Below are 19,457 nucleotides of genomic sequence, written 5' to 3' on the forward strand. Positions count from 1 at the left end.
ATATACCATCTGAGATACAGTTACTAGCTTGCTACTGGGTGTTCATTAAGATGGCCCCTGGGACTGAAGGACATAAAATAATATTGAGACATGAAATTCTGATAATGTTTTGGACAATGTTGAAGAAACGCTGTAATATGAGATGCAGTGCTCGTAAGTATTCCATAATAAAAAGGAAGCCATTTTTACAAGAGCATCTACAGGGGGAATGCAAGTAGGCAGCCATCATATCCACAGTCAGAAACCTCTTTTCTCATAGGAACAACTTTAGAATCCCCTGAGTTGCTGCCAGAGCCTACGGTCACTTGTTTTTGTGGATGGAAATCTATTAAACAGAATAGGGGTAAATGATGGGTTTCTGACAACCAGTAGGCATCTTACAGTGGGTCTGAATTCCCCTGGAAACTGCCCCACCCTGAGCCTAGGAAGGCAATGGGAAACCCAATGACATACTCAAACTAAATTTCATCTAGGTGTAACTACTATGCATTTAACTCTAGTATGGGGGACTCAACATTTTTGGATATAAAACATGTAACACCCCCACATACATACACATATGTTGGTGGGCCTTTATCCATATTGCATTGAGTTTATAAATTACTATTGTTAAGAATTTATATATTCGTGTCATAATGTCCTCTCACTGACAAAGTTGATCTTTATTCAAGTCTTTCTCATATCCCTTCACTCTGACACCAACTTTCTTTGAGCCTTGTCCCACATAGATAATCTAAGATATTCTCTTCATCTCAAGATCCTTAATTTAATCACATCTCCACAGTCCTATTGGCCTTATAAGGGAACATATTCACAGGTTCCAGGAATTAGAATGTGGATATCTTTTGTGTGTGTTGGGGGGCATTATTCTTTCTACCATAGGTTCTAAACACTAAATTATAAATCTTATGTGGGCAGAGACTCATACTGTTCACACTCTTACAGTTAAGTGACGGCTCATTGGAGCTTAAAATTCTGATATGGATGACTGAAGAAGTGACTGTAATTGTGGGGGAAAAACATAAAATTAGATCTTTCATATAAGATTGAGAGATTTTTTAAACATCTTTTTTTAAAGATTTATTTATTTTAGAGAAAGAGGGAGCATGTGGAAAGAGGGGCAGAGGCAGAGGGAGAGAGAGAATCCTCCAGCAGACTCCTGGCTAAGCATGGAGCCTGACTGAGGGCTCAGTCCTAGAACCCTGAGATCATGACCTGAGCAGAAATCAAGAGTCAGCCACTTAACTGATTGAGCTACCCAGGTGCCCCAAGGTTGGGAGAGTTTATGTAACTTCTACAGGTAAAGGAAACACAACAGAACCAGGATAAATGGGGGTGCCAACTGTCAAAGGGGCTGAGGGTTGAGAAACATGAAGTCATTAGAGCAGAGGTGTTCAAGAGCCAGCAACTAGGATTCTCCAAAACCACCACATAAACTGAATAGAGGAAAGAGATGACATAAAACGATACTAAGGTGTTCACCAAGACAAAGACATATCAGGTGGCCCTTGTCCCAGTGGAGGACCTGGGAGAGAAGTTGGTCCTATGAATATATGTCTGTATAGGATGAACATCATGGAGCTTCTGGAGCAGTTCTTAAGTCCCAAACATGCAACATCAGGGAAGATAACAATTCTGCATGTAGTAACTGTGTAATTTTGTCACCTATTCCAGAACTGTATGCCCAATCCTTTTGCTTTGTGATGTTTTTGCTGTCCTATTTTTCTGTCCGTTTTTTGCCAGACACATAAATAGGAATTATGATGCTTACCAGCATTTGCAACCTCCAACATAGGGTAACCAAAAAGCCAATGTACTTGGAAGCTTTCATTTTAAGCTCTTCTGCTCTGAGTTCCTGAGGTTGATCATGATGGCCTGGAAGATACTCAATAGGCAGGTGGTGCCAATGGACATACTGCTGGCAACTCTGAACACACTGAGTGAGTTTACATCCAAAATTACTGAAAAAAAAAATGCTTTAATCCAAAGCTTCCACCGTATGGGGGACTCCTTTAAAAAGAATAAACAAGGAGTTGACTAAAGTCAGGTGCTTGAGAATCAGATCTATAGACCTTAACATGCATCCACCAAAACAAAGGTATATGTAGTGGTAAAGAAGAAAGAAATTCCCCAGGATTTGAACTACAGTCTGTAAAGATCATCCCTGAGGCCAAATTCCTAGCAGCCATTCTTTCATTTCTCACTAAATAATATTTATATTCAGAGTCCTTTCTGGAGACTGGAAGTTTGGGTTATTATCATCATGGCAATTGAAATCCTATATTCCCCACTTAGAATTATTTCCCACACATAAAAACTTACCAAGCTATATCTCCTGTTCTAATGAGGTTTTCTAAGTTTATACATTCTACCCAAGGAGAACCCCTTTTCCACATGTGAGCACCTAATTACCTGGATTCTTGATAAACCCCCTTCTGTTAGAGACCATCACTCAGACTGAAATAGAAAATACTCACCCGATTCTTTCCTGCTGTTATGGCCACCTCTGCCAAGATCACTCACTGGAGATACTCAGCTTAACTGTCACGGCAGAGCTAGCAGTCAATTAAATTTAAGATACTTGCAACAGTTGGAGTGCGGTAGCAGGATGGAGGTTATTTGCTTCTGGAGGGAAGCCCTAGGGATGGAGATTCAGAAAGACAAAATATCACTAACACTCTCTCTTCTCATACCTCCTGGGGCTAAGGTATTCCCTAAAAAAAAAAAAAAAAAAAAAAAAAAGAGTGCTAGTTTTTGGCTTTTCCTTTGCCTACAAAAAAATCAATGTGTCCCATTACAAAATCTACAATTTCACTTTTTTTTTTCCCAATCATCGCTTATTTCTACCCAGACATTTCATCCCAGAGAGTCAGGTGTAAAAGAGACAAATTCTTCTCTATAAAATGTAACCAGACTTACATTTGGGTCTCATAACCACCTTTGCGCTTGGCTATCACTTGGAGGTATACAAACCGTGCTGGCCTGGGGTGGCCACTAAGGAAGGAAAGCCACATTGTGCCAAGGAATGGTCAGTATGGAATTCAGATTTGGAAAATAGTTCCATATAATCCCCACTACTCCTTCCATCCTTTTCCTGGAAGCAGCTGAGAGAAATGATAATCCCTTTTTGAAGGACAGTCACATCTACTCACCAAATTGCCTAACCAAGACGTTGGACCAGGAGGAAGTGAAATCGGTCAGCCCAGTTTTTAGTAGTTTTTGTGATAAAAGGCATAACATAGGTCAAGGTGCAAATGGACTGGAAAGTCTAAAAGGTGATGCAGATTCATTTCAAAGGCCACAGTGGTGTGGCTGGAGTCAACCTATATGAATGTGTCAGCAGTGGTGAAGCATGACCAATGAACTGGAGAGGCAGGTCAAAGGTCCAATGGAGTCATTCTGCCAGGAGTGAGCTGGAGCCTCCCAAACCATGGGACAAACAGGTCAACTTTCTCCTGCAACCACAACTCTGACATGCAGTGATAGCCTCTGCATCAACACAGAGCCAGGCTTGATCAGCACCTTGACTGTTGTCAGTGCCCTCAGAAAAGAGGTCCTCACCATGAGCTTTCAAGTGAATGACCCAGACAACAGATCAATAGCTGAGGTTTATTTCTATTTTGCAGCCCCAAAGAAGGTGCCCTTAATCAGACAGTCTGTAGGGTCCAACATGGAAGACCAAATCGCTAGAACGTGGGCAACAACCCAAAACCCTGAGTTCTGACCCCTGAGTGAAATGATTATACTTCTTTCAGTTTTGCATGGCTGGCTCTGAAGCCAAACGGCCACAGCAGCCCAGTGGACACCATCGGGTGTCAGCTCCTGTGACCCATCAGTGAACCAGGGACAGATATTTAGAAGACACTTGGTGAATCAGAGACCCTATAGAACCAGCAAGATTTGTTTCAGGCCCTGGAAGGGTACAAATGATGATTGGAAAAAATGTCCACCAAACACAGCTCCTGACTTTTCTTGTATAGATGAGAATTTGCTTGGGTGAGTCAGGTTTCCTTTTAAATATACTGTAGCCAAATAAACTGGTAAATGTAAGTAAACTTTTTCTGAGTTCTGTGAGCTGCTCTTGCAAATTAATTGAACCCAAGGAAGAAGGTCATTGGAACCTCCAATCTATAGCTGGTTGGTAAGAAGCACAGGTTGGCAACCTGGGTTTGCTCCTGGCATCTGAAGAGAGGGAGGAGGGCAGTCTTGTGGGACTGAGCCCTTAACCTATGGAATCTGATGCTGTCTCTAGGCATCAGAATTAAGCTGAGTTGTAGGACAAACTGCTGGTGTCTCAGAGAATTACTTGTTGGTGTGCGGAACCCCCCTGCCATGATGGAATTGGGTTCTCAGACCCCCTTTTAAGGATCCATACCTAAATAGCATATATTTCCACGTGTCTGACTTCTTTCACTCAATATTAGGTTTATGAGATTCATCCATGTTGTTGAATACAAATGAATTTCATTTGTTTTTATTACTGCAGAAGTATCCCATTCTGTGAGTAAATTACAATTGTAAGCCACACCAAAATACACACACACACACACACACACACACACACACACACACACCATATCTATTTGGCAAGCAAAATCTTGGGTCTTCTCTACCTACCAAGTTCACCTACCTCAAAATGAAAACATTGGGCTGGCGAGGTCCAAGTTCTCTATGGGTCAGGTTTCAGTTTTAATCAGAGCTCCGTAGCAACTGGATAGCCTCTTTTAGAATCCACATCACTATTAGTTGTGTCAGGGTAGCTTTGAGTCCAAGGCCCCAAGAGGGGGCCTTCAGGTGGAGGCTGTCTCCCTTTGCCGGAGGCTCCAAATGACAAAATCACCAAGTTTTCTTTGATCACTAGAAGAATCGAGTGTTGTAAGTCTGCTCACATAGTTCCAACAAACTTTAATTGGAAAACAGGACTCTAATTATTTTCTGGTTTTATCAGCCATCCCTAATGTCAGAGATGTAATACGGACGACTCAGTGCTATTGACACTGAGATTTGTTACTTGCCAACAAACAGACCGTCTATAGAGTGAGCATTTGGATAGCAGAGGGTAGAGACACTTATGCTAGATTCCGACCTGCCCAAAGGGGGCAAATGTCTCTTGTGTCTCTTCAACACTTTGGAACCGAAGCCAAGTCCGTCTGCCCAATGCACTGCAAAACCAATCACTGAGACATCAGGTTTGTAAGGAAAGGTTTATTCAAGAGGCAGCCAGACAAGGAAACAGGAGGGCAAGCCTCAAATCCACCTCCCCAAAGGAGGTAAGAACAATTTTGTTGTTGTTGTTGTTGTTGTTGTTTTAATAATCACAGGGGTTGAGATTAAGTACATATTAATGAAAAGTTGGAAAGAAAGGGACAAGGTCCCTTTGTGGGTCTGGTTAGGGAAAAAGAAGGCTCTCCAGGACCAATAGCAAATTCTCTCATCCAGGTGTTAGACTGTTCATGAGGAAAGAGGGAGCATGAATGTTGAACAAACATATATGTATCATACATCCCATGTTCACGTTGAGGTGGAGACTTAACACTAGAAGGAGGCAAAATTCAGCCCCTGATGTCAGGAGGTTATCTTAGGACAAGGAGAGAGGGTACCGGCAAGCTCTGAGAGCCAGTATAAACTGGATGGGGTCATGGTCTGATTACCCCAGGTAGGGAATGTAGGGCCTAGCTTGCTCATGGGCTAGAACTTTATCAGTTGACCTTAAGTCCAGGCTTCTGCAGAGACAGGTAGTAGGTTTGTTAGTGGGGTCCGAAAAGACACAATGGCTGATTAGGAGAAAGCAGTTCCCTGAAAAAGAAGATTTAAATCTTCTTCTAGTCTCAACCTCATTACCCCTATGCGGCATGGTTTCAACTTCTCTACCTGCACCTCAGCAGATGGGAATAATCCCCTCTGGCACTGCGGGACAAGGAAGTACAAGGACATCCTGCATCAGTCCCTACTAGAGATTCTGATGTAGAAGGAGCAACGGGATGTGGAATTAGCACCAGCATCATCACTGTAGCTACATTCTCTCGCTGTGAACCCTGCCCAAACCTTACCAGATGAGTTTGGTTCCTTTTTTTCCCCTATGTGAACACAGATGAGAATGTTTAACATCTGTATGAGTCAGAGGCTGCAGTAAGATTGTGTTACTACCTGAGCAGGAGCTTGGAGAATGCAAGGGGCCAGAAAAGGCTAACATGGTGGGTGGGGGATGGCCAGGGCAGTGGGGAAGATACCCCCACTTTTCATTCTTCAATGCTTTTCACCTTAAGGTCTGAGCTGGCTTCCCCCTTGCACCTCCCAGAAAATGAAGGGTGGCCTGGCTTAGAGGTTTCTTTATTCCTGCCTATTTGCATACTTGACCCTATAGTCCTTGTCACTTAGCCTCCCTTCCCACAACCATGTAAGATGGTGGCATGGCACCTGATCCAACAAAGCTATACAAGTTTGAGTTCCTTCCCTCCCCCAAGCGTGTTGAAGCTTGCTGCTAAAGCTGTTGAAGTCAGGTTGTAGGCTGACAGAGACATCAGGAGGTCCAGGGGAGAGACTGTCAGTGTGCTGTAAGTAAGGTACTAGCAAGGCACATTTTCTTTTGGTTTCTAGCAGGCTACTGGCCACATGCAGCTCAATCACATTAACTTACAATGTTGATGCACCCAGATCTCTTTACCGGCTCTGGGGACCCCTTGTCCCTCCCTCTCCCACATCAGGAGAGGAATGAACAATACTTCTAGACCCTTCATCCTTCTGCCAGGGGAAGACTGAAGAACAAAGCACATCAGGTTGCTTGTTTCAATCCTCCTACCCCCCGCTCCCCCCCTGCCCCACAGCAGCCTTCATTAACAGGTAAGACAGTGGAAGGCCCTGCTCACCACCATCCAGGTCTAACACCCGGATGAGAGAATTTACTGTTGGTCCTGGAGAGCCTTCTGTATCCCAAACCAGACCCACAAAGGGACCTTGTCCCTTTCTTTCCAAAGAGTCATGACTCAATCATTGCCTCATCCTTGTCACCAAGACTGCCAAGAAATGTGAAGTGTGTTAGATTTTATAACTACAAGTCAAAACAAATTAGCTTGCCCGTTTCATGGCTGGTGGCAGAAGGCATGAGACTCCCGGAATGGACACAAAAGGCTTTATTAATCATTTGACAACCGGAAGTAAGAACTTCAGTTCATATGCCTCTTCCTCACTCCACACGCCACAAGGTGAGGCAAAGGGGCCCAGGTAGATGCTGCATGAACAGATCTGTGTCACAGCTGAGGAAACTCAACCCAGATCTTTTGCTATTTATTACAAACAAAACTGCTCAACCTTGCCTCAGAAGGAGGTATAATCTTTATTATACTGGTCGGGAAATCAATCCATCCCTTGGTCCAGTGAAAGACGCTACCACCATCTTACAACAATCCTTGACAAGAGAATCTGGAACAGAGCTGACACGGGACACGAAAAAAAAAAAAACAAAAACCCTGAGAGGCCCATAGAGAACTGTGTCCCAGCAGAGTGCACCTTTCCTTCTGAATGTGGGATTAACTGACCCCCTCAGGAAAAAGGGCCATTGAAGATTTTTGACACCAAGATGGACTTTGGCTGTGTGGTAGACAGGAGAGAATGGGAAGAATTAACAGGGATCTTCATGGAAAAAATCAGCTCCATGGAGAGATGTTAACGGGATGCAGCAGTGACAGATGAGAACAAGTGAAAACAAAGTATTATAAAACATTTTCATAATGAAATGTCTTAGCTGCATTGGAAAAAAGTCAATCTCTAAACACACCACACAAAAAATTATTTTTTTAAAAAGATATTATTTATTCACTTGAGAGAGAGAGAGCACAAGCAGGGGGAGCAGCCGAGGAAGAGGGAGAAGCAGACTCCCCCCTGAGCAGGGAGCCCAATGCGGGGCTCGATCCCAGGACTCCAGGATCGTAACCGGAGCCCAAGGCAGACACTTAACTGAGCTACCCAGGCACCCCCAAAATTAATTATTAATGATTTGCAGATCTAAATGATAAAGATAGATAATGAAGTTTTCCGAAGAAAACACAAGAGAACTGTGATCTCAGGGTAGGAAAAGATGCCTTAAACAAAGCATTCACTATGAAGGGGAAAAAATGACACATTAGATTATTGTATTGAAATTAAGAGCCTCTCTTTATCAAATGACAGACTTGTTTACGTAATAATTACATAATCTTTCATTTTTAGTTGCTACTATTAATTATTATTATTACTGGGGCAGAAGCTCAGCCTGTCTTGTTCAGACTCTATTGTGATGTGCCTGTTTCACAATTGCACTTATGATGCTCACTCTCAGTGACTGGATAAACGATGGGATGCTGTGCAAAGGCATACATTTACTCATACTTTTGAATAAGATGAGGGGATTTTGTGTTCCTTATTCAGGCAGAGCAGAAACTGGGCACAATGTGGCCACGGCTCATGAGCAGAAAGGGGCTGACAGTCGGAAAACACACAGAAATCATAGCTGTGGTGTTCACTAGCCACCAGCTGGAATTATAGATAAGGGTAATACAAACTTGAAAAATGGAGGAGAGGAAGTAAAAAGACACAAAGGTGCTCTGGACTCAGGAGAGGATCTGCGGGGGCCATTAGTACTATGAATGTGTCGGACTTGCTGCTTGTACCTGTGCAGAATGAAAACCATGGAGCCACTGGCCCAGATTGTGAGCCCCAAACATAGCACATCAGGGGATAACAGCAATTCACATCTTAGTGGCATAGTGGGGACTAGAACATGGTGGGAGTGGTAAATGGTAGTGCATTTAACCATCATGCCATACCAAGGAGGATAGTTATATGTATTCTTTGAATAATCCAGACCTATTTAATGTTACTAATCTATTTTTATACCTATCATTTTATGTCAGACTGGTGGCATTTTATTTTGTAGTTTTGGTTGTAAAACATTTCCATTTATGTGTTGCCTTTGTTCTATAAACCCATGTCTGTTTTGAATAAAGATTTAGAGGTCATAAAAAAATGTAGATGCACTGATTACAATTTAATACTATAGGTACCTGCCCCGTGACAAGTTGGATTTAATGAACTCAAGGTTGTCTCTATATTAGGATGTGTCAAATCAATAAGTAATATTTAATAAGACTTTGTGGTCATATAAGAACAGTTGGGGGCCTGGGACCTTTTACCTTTGAAAGACTGATACAAAGCCCAGGGACACGATGTTCCAAGATGGCTGATAAAGTGAAAATAAGCAAACTGTTTAACCTTTACAATGAGTGGTTATTGTTATTTTAAAAGATTTCATTTATTTATTTAGAAAAAGAGAGAAAGAGCACAAGTAGAGGGAGGGTCAGAGGGAGAAGGAAAGAATCTCCAGCAGACTCACGGCTGAGCAAGGAGCCCGACGTGGGGCTTGATCCCATGACCCTGAGATCATGACCTGAGCCGAATTCAAGAGTTGAATGCTTAACTGACTGAGCCACCCAGTCATCAGAATGACTGGTTATTATAACGGGGGTTTTCAGATGGCAGGGGATTGGTTTAAAGTGATTATCTTATACCACTTTTAGGAGGATGACAAGTTTCTTTTATAATTATCAGAGGCATTTACAAGAAGTGGCTCGAGGTAAGTTTTGCATGCTTTGCGGAATGAGCTAAATTAAGTTTTACTAAATGGTTTTGTCTTCTCAGGGAGTTTTCAAGTCCTGTCTCCATGCTGTATTTAATTTTAACATTTGTTTTTATGCCAGAAGCAAAAGTACAATGGCATATCTCATAAGAATTACTTAACAATATTGTGCCCTAAATAATGGGGCATGAAACACTAACATGGACAAAACAGAGTAGAGAGAAGCTAAATTATTACTAACTTACCTATTTATTAATCTCTGAATTAAGTAAAACTATCAGCAATAATTTTTGAAAGATTAAAATATAAGGCACACATATAAAACAGAATATGCAAGGTGAGAGGTCTTGTGCATTATATAACTACAATTAACAGAGCTTGGGATTGATATAAGAATATTTTTTAGTCAGAGAGTATATCACAAGACACATCTGAGCCTAACAGAGGCTCTTGGGAACCAAAATTTTAAAGTTATCTTTTCATCAAATGTTGCTTCCCTAACTATAAGAGGGAAAACAGTCTCACTGTAATCAGTAGACATAGGTGTTTTCAGTAGAATATGATTCACTGTCTCCATTAAACACCTCATACACCCAGAGTTAGAGAGACGATTTCTATTCTAACAATTGCCGTGCTCGCTTCGGCAGCACATATACTAAAATATTCTAACAATTGCCATTCAGGCACGTTGTTTCTGCACAGGATTAGATGATGCCTGTAGATTCATCCCCCTCTTTATTACAAGCATGGACATGTTAAAGACCCTTCTAGCAATTCCTGAAAAGATAGTCTATGATTCCTGTAAGGCAGGCTGAACAACAGACTGATTTCAAAACTACAGTCCTTAAGCATAAAATCTATAAGCAGAAAACGAGATTTCGTTTTCTCTTGGATTAAACTCCCAACAACCGATGTCATTGTGTATTACACTAAATTATAAAAGAAGTCATCAGAGATTATGAAAGCCATATATTTCTTTATAATCTGAACAAATATGATATTGTAATCATTCACATATATTTACATATTTTATTTTTTAAGATCTATCTATTTATTTATTTGAGAGAGAGAGAGTGTGTGTGTGTGAGCGAGTGCAGGGTGGGGGGAGGGTAGGAGAGAGAGGGAGAGAATCTCAAGCAGGCTCCCCACTGAGTGTGGAGCCCAACGTGGAGCTCAATCTCATGGCCCGAGCTCGTGACCTGAGCTGAAATCAAGATTCAGATGCTTAATCAACTGAGCCACCCAGGCACCCCCACACATATTTACATATTTTAAAAATGCAGCAAAATTAATATATTTATTTTTATTTATTTTTTATAAATATAATATATAAAATATTTATATTATATATAATATATAATATATAATAAATAATTATATAATATATAAATATATAAATAAATATTTTTATTTATTTATTTATTTTATTTATACTCTCCCTCTCTGATTCTGAAAAGGCTGTAGCTATAGTCCGGAGAAGATTCATAGCCACAAACCTTTAATAGCATTCTATTTTGAGAAACATTTATATTTTTCAGGTTGATGAGTGAAATCACCATGTCACTGCTGTTTGCTTTTCACTCCCTCATGTAAAAACTAAATCAAAGGTTATTAAATGTTTATTGAGCATTTTCACTTATTCTGCAAAGTGCCTGGTTATATTTTTGTCTACTTTTAAACTTTCCTCAATTTTATAGAATTAGTCCTGATTTTATTGTAAGATATTTAATCCAATAGAGACATTGTTGTTTTACATACTATTAATTTTATATAGTTTGCATATTAGCACTTTGAACATTCCACTAGTATCTTGGAATCTTCATATGTAATTATACACCTGTTAATATAATTATGTATCATATAATTACATCTATATAATTATGCGTTATATGTACATAACATGTATATAATTTTTATGAAGTAAAAGTAAAATCATTCACCTACTGAACCCAGCATTTTGACCTTTGCTTATTTATTACATAATGAAATAAATATTAATATTTTTCTAGTTTTTTTTACATTTTAAGTTATTATGGATTTCATCCATGCAGACTTGATTTTACTACATATGTGAGGTAACAACATGGATGCACTTAGAGGGTATAATTTGAAGAGAAATAAGTTAGTCAGAAACAGATAAATACCATATGATCTCACGCATATGTGAAATTTAAGAAACAAATGAACAAAGAAAAAAAAGAGACAGACAAAATAAAAAGACTCTGAAGTACACAGAACAAGCTGTCCCCCATATTATTCAACACTCACAGGCATTAAGTCTCCTGTACCTTTTACCCACTCTCGGTCTTTAACCACATTGTCTCATGATCTATCCCCTCTTAACCCATTTATTTCCATCACATTTGTACCAATTATCCACCTGGTACATATCTCCCGTTCCCTTAACTTCCTGGCATACTTGGCCCCTTGTGTCCTTCAGCCCTGCCCTTCAACCACTCTGTGACCTTAACCTTCTTGTGTCTTTTAATCTCTTTCCTTACTATCCTTCCGTTCTTTGTGCTGTGTGCACACTACCTATGTACCCCTTCTCTTTGCCCTCATTTACCCGCCCCCCCCCCACACACACGCGCACACGGTCACTCCCGCAGTATTACAACTCTGAAGCTATGTGCCTTGAACTGAAGGGACAATGCTCACAGCACATTTGAAATGTTGTGCTTTGTAAATACCCTCTTTACAGGTTGTTGTAGGGATGGAAGGAGTAACAAAGGTGAAAAGCGCCCCTTTTGGGGGTCTCTAGAAGTGAGGTGAAACTACAATTTTTCCATATACTAACATCTTATCTAGATACACACACACATGATGATGGTGTGGGTGCAACTTTGTTAAATGTGTGCATAGGGTATACAAATGCGAATGTGTGTTTATATGTGGTGAGCTGTGGAAGAATCTGAGTTCATAAAGGGGAGTCTATGTAAATGTGTATGTGGTTAAATATGTGAGTGTATGTGACTGTATTTGTGTGTGTGTGTGTGTACATGCACACGTGTGTTTGATCTGTGTGTAAGGGTATAAATCAGAGTGTGTTTGTGTACTAGAGGTTGTCCACCATTATGGTTTTAATCCCTGACTTTGAAATTGGGGGTGCGTTAAATGCTGAATGTGGATCAAAATGGGCATTTGTTTGTAGGAAAAAACAACAGACTAATTGCAACTCATAGTTTGTTAATTAATTATAGAAGAAAACAAGGCTCCTTACTGGAAATTCAGCAATCGATCAATCAACCCATCAACAAGGGTAGAAGACTGGTAATCATTCAGGGCACTAGAATCGAGGAAGTAACATTGGCTTATCTCATAGTTGAGGGAATTTTAAGAACTACCTGTAAAAATCATCCGATCCTGTCTGTAAAGCCATGCTGTATTAGTGAGGAGTTCATAAACTTCTAACTTTCAATGGATATTGTTCTATTTATAATTCATATCCCTACTGGGGGGTTGGGGAAGGGTGAATATGGGGAGAGTACATGTTGCTACAGAATTTTTGCATCACCGGGCACCTGGATGGCTCAGACGGTTAAGCATCTGCCTTTGACTCAGGTCATGATCCCAGGGTCCTGGGATCGAGTCCCACATCGAGCCTGCTTCTCCCTCTGCCTCTGCCTCTCTCTCTCTCTCTCTCTCATGAATAAATAAATAAAATCTTTAAAAAAAAAAAAAGAGGGCACGTACTGCACGGAGCACTGGGTGTTATACGCAAACAATCATGGAACCCTACATCAAAAACTAATGATGTAATATATGGTGATTAACGTAACAGAATAATAAAAAATAAATAAAATTCCTCATTTAGAAAAAAACAAAATATCAAAAAAAGAAAAAAAGAAAGAAAAAAAGAAACACAATTTTTGCATCACTTAGATTTCCAAATCAATTGCCACTGAGTTGTGGGTTTCTAGTCCAGAGGTTTCCAGTGTAAATTGTCATCGTGTGCTTCAGTGACGGCTGTCACTTCCAAAGTCCTTCTCAGGTATGTTATCCGTTTTCATTGCTCTGCCGCTAATTAAACATGGTGTAGCTTAGTGCTCTGAAGATGAAGAAAGAACTCACTTTGGGGGGAAAAAAAACTTTTCTGGAGAGCAGAGAATCCAATGAGACACGGGAGCTTCCCTGCAAGTTTCCCACATGCCAGACCTCAGAATTTCTCGCTCCTTCCATCTGATACCCTGTCTGCTTCCAGGGATAAAAGTTAAGAACCTCTCCCAAACCCTGCAATGATCTCTTCGGAGATGTGCCCTACAAACTTGGAACTGGTTTTTGGTACCTAGCAACTGAGAAAAAAAGTTTGTCACAAATATTCTCAGTTTGCCAAGCCTAGTCCTCTCATGGCAGCTACAGGCGAAGAGATCATTGCAGGTCTGTGGGGGAGGGGAGGACAAGGTATGAAAATGAATATTTATAATACAGTATTGTTTTCCCACAAACCCCTATCCAGTGGCCCGACTGCCTCCCTCTCCCACATACTGGTTCTTGTGATGTCACGCTGACCTCCGTGCTGGCAGCCCAAGGGAGTCAGGTGAGTATTTTCTATTTTGGTCTGGGAGGTAGAGTCTCAACCAAGGAGTGGTATCAGGAGTTCGGCTAAGTGATCATCTTGGGAAAAAAAGATTCTTCTGGTTTGAACCTGGTCCAGTGCCAAAGCCACATGGGAAGGAAGCATAAGTCTGAGGCTTGACTTGAACTAGTAAAGAGAGAGGGGTCCTAGACCTTCACTAATCCCTGAGGGCTCCTGATGTGTTTAATGTCATCCTCTCTGACAGTGACGAGTGGGGTCTAATCAAGTGATAAAGAAACCTGGTTTCCAGTGCTTAGGACTCAAGTACCGAAATCAATCTGTTGTTCAGGCTATCTTACAGGAATTATAGACTAAATTCTCAGGATTGCTAGAGGTGCCGCAACACTTCCATGTTGTAATAAAGTGGGCTAATACTACCGGAATTCTTTAATCTCATACAGAAAGGGTATTTCCAAATGGTAAATGCAAGAGTAGAAATGTTTTCTCTAGTCAAGTGTGTGAAGTGCTTAATGGAGACAGTGATTGTTTCCTATTGAGAACATCTAGGACCTGATAACTTTAGTGAGAAGCAGCATTAGATGAAATGGTAACAGCACGGTGGTTTGAGGCACAGCGTATCTGTTGATGTATTCTCTGATTTAAAGGTAATCTCATATGAATCTTAAATTCCACAATTTCAATTTATAAAATACACATACATCACACGCTTGAGATCCCATTTTGAAAGGAGTCTCTATTTTAATAGTTCACAAATCATGCCTTCTTAATACTTTTACTTTAGCCATGTATTAATAAACAGATTAGTTTATGATTTAAAAATACTAATATTCAGTTTCTACCTTACGTAACTTTATCACATATTGTGGCTCATGTTCCACAGTTCAGGCACTGACATCATGTTAAGTGATTCCTGTGATAAGTGCCATTTTGCTCCCAGCCTAAAAGCAAATTAGTGTTTCTGTTGCCATCCCAAAATAGAGCCAATTGTACCTTCTTTAAAGATAATTTGTCGTAATGCAGGCCTGAGAGAATTATACTATAGTTGATGCATCAACATTTTATTAAGAAATCTAAATCTATATTTATAATTTGTAACAGAATATACCCATAAATGGAAACTTGTCACAATAAAATTGTAAAACAAATAGCACCAATCCAAAATAAAAAGACAAGGTGTGAAAATATTTATAATGCATCTGTACTATTTTAAGAACACAGTTAAGTAGTCATGTTAGAATAGCTTAGTGTTTAAATGCACTGTCTTTTTACCAGCAAGGTCAGGTCAAGTCCACCCTTTGCCCATAATAAGGCTTAAATTTACAGAAATCATTAAACTTTACCTGTGCAAGCACTCCTTATTTTTCCTGTAGAAATAATCCTCCTACCTGTCTCATGGAGTTCTGGAGAACACAGAATTTATTACATGGATGGCCTCATAGGAGTGACTCGTATTTTGTGAGAGCACTTCAAAGGTGATGCATTCAACTCTTGCAAACATGTAATAAGAAACATTAATATTTTTTAAATTTATTTTGTAAAGATTTCATTTATTTATTTGAGAGAGAGCGCGAGCACAAGCAGGGGGAACAGCAGAGGGAGAAGGAGAAGCAGGCTCCCCGCTGTGCAGGGATCCTGATGGGGGACTCGATCCTAGGACCCCGAGATCATGACCTGAGCCAAAGGCAGATGCTTAACTGACTGAGCCACCCAGGTGCCCCGACATATTAATATTTCTAAGTGAGAACCACAGTAATTGGAGAACATTGGATTCGGCTGACATGACGCATGTGCCTCACGTCTCATGTTTCCATGCAGGAATCTGGCTCAGAAGAAGAATTTCACTCCCTGGGATTTTACAGAATGACCACCAGGGATTTGGCAATGGGAATGATCTTTTTATTACAAACTACAGTTGGACTTCTGGGGAATTTTTATCTTCTTTACCATTATCTCTTACTTTATCTAGTGGGATGAGGGTTCGGGTCCACAGATTTGATTCTCAAAACACCTGACTGTACCCAACCTCTTAGTCATTCTCTCTAAAGGAGTCTCCCAGGTAGTGGCAGTTTGAGGGTTAAAAGGCTTCCTTGATTATTTTGGATGTAAGCTGGTTTTCTGTGTTCACAGAGTAGACACCACCTGCCTCTTGAGCGTCTTCCAGACCATCATGATCGGTCCTGGGGATTCTGGGTAGGTGGGGCTAAAAGTGACAGCTCCCAAGTACCTGGGCACCTCCAACATCCTTTGCTTGATCCTGAACATGATGCTTAATATTTTTTTAACATTTATAAAATGTTTATTATGTGCCAGGACCTAGGAGGGCAAAGTTTACTAACAGTCTTTAACCTCAGGTCTACTGGGGAAGATGAAATTTTTAAAAATTATAAACACTGTAAGAAAGCAAACGCACCTGTAGTGGGAACAGGTATAAGGGACTTTATTCTATCATCCCAAACCAGAAATTATTTCTCTTCTCTGATTCCAACCACTTTCATTCCTCTCCTTGAAATACTTTTATCAGGGAAGGTTCACCTATGACACTCAAGGTGAAAAAAGGACAATCAGGAATTCACCAACTTAAAGTGTAGGTATTTCAGGCAAAGACAAGTACAAAGGAACTGGGGCAAGAAAGAGCAATTCCAAGAAATACATTTTTCCTAAGAGCTAGAGCACCGTACAAGAAAACCATAACAGGAAATGACAGGGAAAACAATTTAGTAGGAACCAGAGTGCTTTAAACCACATGATGCTTAATATTATTGTCCCTGTGTATATGACCAGCAAGTGGAGCAACCAAAATATCACAAAGAGAAAGAATTATGACTACTGTTATTCCATAACTTGTAGCTACAAAGCATGGTCACTGTATGTAGCATTGCTGTTCTTCCATAATGGTTTCTGTTTGGGGCTCATAATCTGCTAGTGGATCCATGGTTTTCATCTTACACAGGCACCAGCAGGGTGTCCGATACATTCATAGGAACAATCTCTCCCCAGATCCTCCCGAGACTACAGCCACCCAAAGCATCCTTGCCCTCGTCATCATCTTTATATCTTTGGGCATTCTCTCCTCCATCTTTCACAACTGTTCAACGATTTTTGACAATCCCAGTTTGTGGCTGACGAACACCACTACATTAATCACCACTGGTTTCCACTGTAAGTCCCTACGTTCTCATGAGTCATGACTCCAGATTGTCCAGGCTCTGCATTGCCCAGAAAAGAAAGACAAAATCACTTAAACTCATCATAAATATGTAAATTATATGCATATTCACAACAGTTAGTTGTTTATTAATCCATCTGACAGTTTCAGCACAATTCTGAAACGGTCATATTACAAGAGAATGGTAAATAGCACAGCCTTGGCCTCTGCTGTAAAATGACTAAACTGAATGTAATTGTTAATTTAATATAATATGATTATCATATTAAGACTATGTAATATAAATTTATTAATATTTGAAGTGAAGGAATTTGGAACCTATGTAATATTAAAACAGCATTTTCTGAAACAATCTGGAGATTATGAAGTCATTGAGCATGTAACTTTCAATCTGACATAATAAATTTTCCCAAAAATTTACTACTTATGGGATTGTATGAAAAATTCCCTAAAATAAGAACACCATTTGACATGGTCATTCAATATACTGAAGACAACAGAAGTTTCCACAGAATAATGAATAGACTAGAGTTAACCTGCAGAGTACATTTGTTTTCAGAGAGTGGACACATCACAGACCAAGTACAAGTGTGGTACGTCACAGTCTTATAGAGATGTTAACCATTTGAAATCTGACGTTTTGAAGGGAGATTTAAGCATTTTCTTGTACAAGGGCCAGAGTAACCTGGTGTGGGACAAAGAACAGCAGAAAAGTTTTGCTGATTTTTTAAAAAATATCAAGCGAGTATTGACTATTAAAAAACACATGTTGGGGCGCCTGGGTGGCACAGTTAAGCATCCGACTCGATTTCAGATCGGGTCACGATCTCAGTGTCGTGAGATCAAGCCCTTCATCTGACTCTGCACAGGGCATGGAGAGTCTGCTTAGGATTCTCTCTCTCCTACTTTCTCTGCCTCCACCCCCGCACATGCTCTCTCTCTCTCTCAAAGAAAATAAATAAAATAAAATAAAATAAAAGCACATGTTGTCGTGGATAAAAATGCATGGATTTAGGGATCTGTGGGAGTTACATCTTGGTCCATTATGCAAAGATGTCATTTGGGCATGTTGGCAAAAAACAGTTTCTGTGGTGCACTCGGTGGTCTCTGTGGTGAGGAAATAAGTTTACTTGGGGGCCTTTCATTAAACCTGAGTAGTGGGGAGTAGCCATTGGAAGAGTAAGTCATGGATCCATTTTGTTAATTTGGAGGTTTTGGAGTAAGGTTGTCAAAAGATGAAAATGGATATTTCTTCAAGTTTATATATAGAGAGGCCTTAACTGGGCTCGGTCATGTATACCTTGTGGGTATTCTCCACATCACATCACCATCTCAAGACTATGTCCTTGGAGCAGCCACTGGGAGCAGGAAAGGCAAGTGGAACCCACATTCCAAGGACAGGCGAGCGGGTGAGGAGCCTCTGAGTGCCCAAGTCAGTGGTCACATTTTATCTGTTTGATGACATTCCCCAACACTCCTGCACGCCCCCACCATCAATCCCCCATGCTGTCTGCACCCTACCTGCATGCCCTTCCCCCGTATCTTCATTTTACCTTGTGCTTGTTCACTCTCTAACACACACACACACACACACACACACACACACACACACACACAGAGTCACTCCCTTAACATTCCCCCCTTCCTGCTATGTACCTGGACCTGAAGTAGCAATGCTTACAACACCTTCTAATGCTGCACATTCTAAATAATATCTCTGTGGGTTGTTCAGAGATAGAAAGAGTAAAAACAGTAAAAAGGGGCCCCCTTTCTGTACCTCCAGACGTCTGGACATACCATGATTCTTACACATGTGAACACCCTTCTGAGATACAAATGTCTGTGTTGATGGTGTGAGTGTGACACTATGAATGTAAGTGAGCTGTGTGAGTTCGTGTGTATCATAGTGTGCATGACACACTGTGTCTATAGTGTGTGTGTTCTTGTATAGTGAGTTTTGGATGAGAGTTTGTTACAGAAAGTGTGAGTTTGTATATGTGTAAGTGAGCATGTGTGACTGTATTTGTGTATGAATACACGTGTGCATTGGCATCTGTGTATAAGGCCGTAAAACACATATAGACTAGAGACTGAGCACCATCAGGATTCTAATCTTGCACTGGGATACTGGGGGCTCTGGGTAG

General features: G+C 40.5%; 1 pseudogene; it reads left to right on the forward strand.

Annotated features, from left to right (window-relative positions):
* Window positions 1-16,007: 16,007 nt before the first annotated feature.
* LOC112806746 (vomeronasal type-1 receptor 2-like) lies at window positions 16,008-17,408 on the forward strand (annotated as a pseudogene).
* The last annotated feature ends 2,049 nt before the right edge of the window (window positions 17,409-19,457 follow it).

Source organism: Callorhinus ursinus, unplaced genomic scaffold (genome assembly GCF_003265705.2).
Source record: "Callorhinus ursinus isolate GAN/ISIS: 27379988/994484 unplaced genomic scaffold, GSC_fseal_2.0 scaffold101, whole genome shotgun sequence".
Classification (NCBI taxonomy): Eukaryota; Metazoa; Chordata; class Mammalia; order Carnivora; family Otariidae; genus Callorhinus; species Callorhinus ursinus.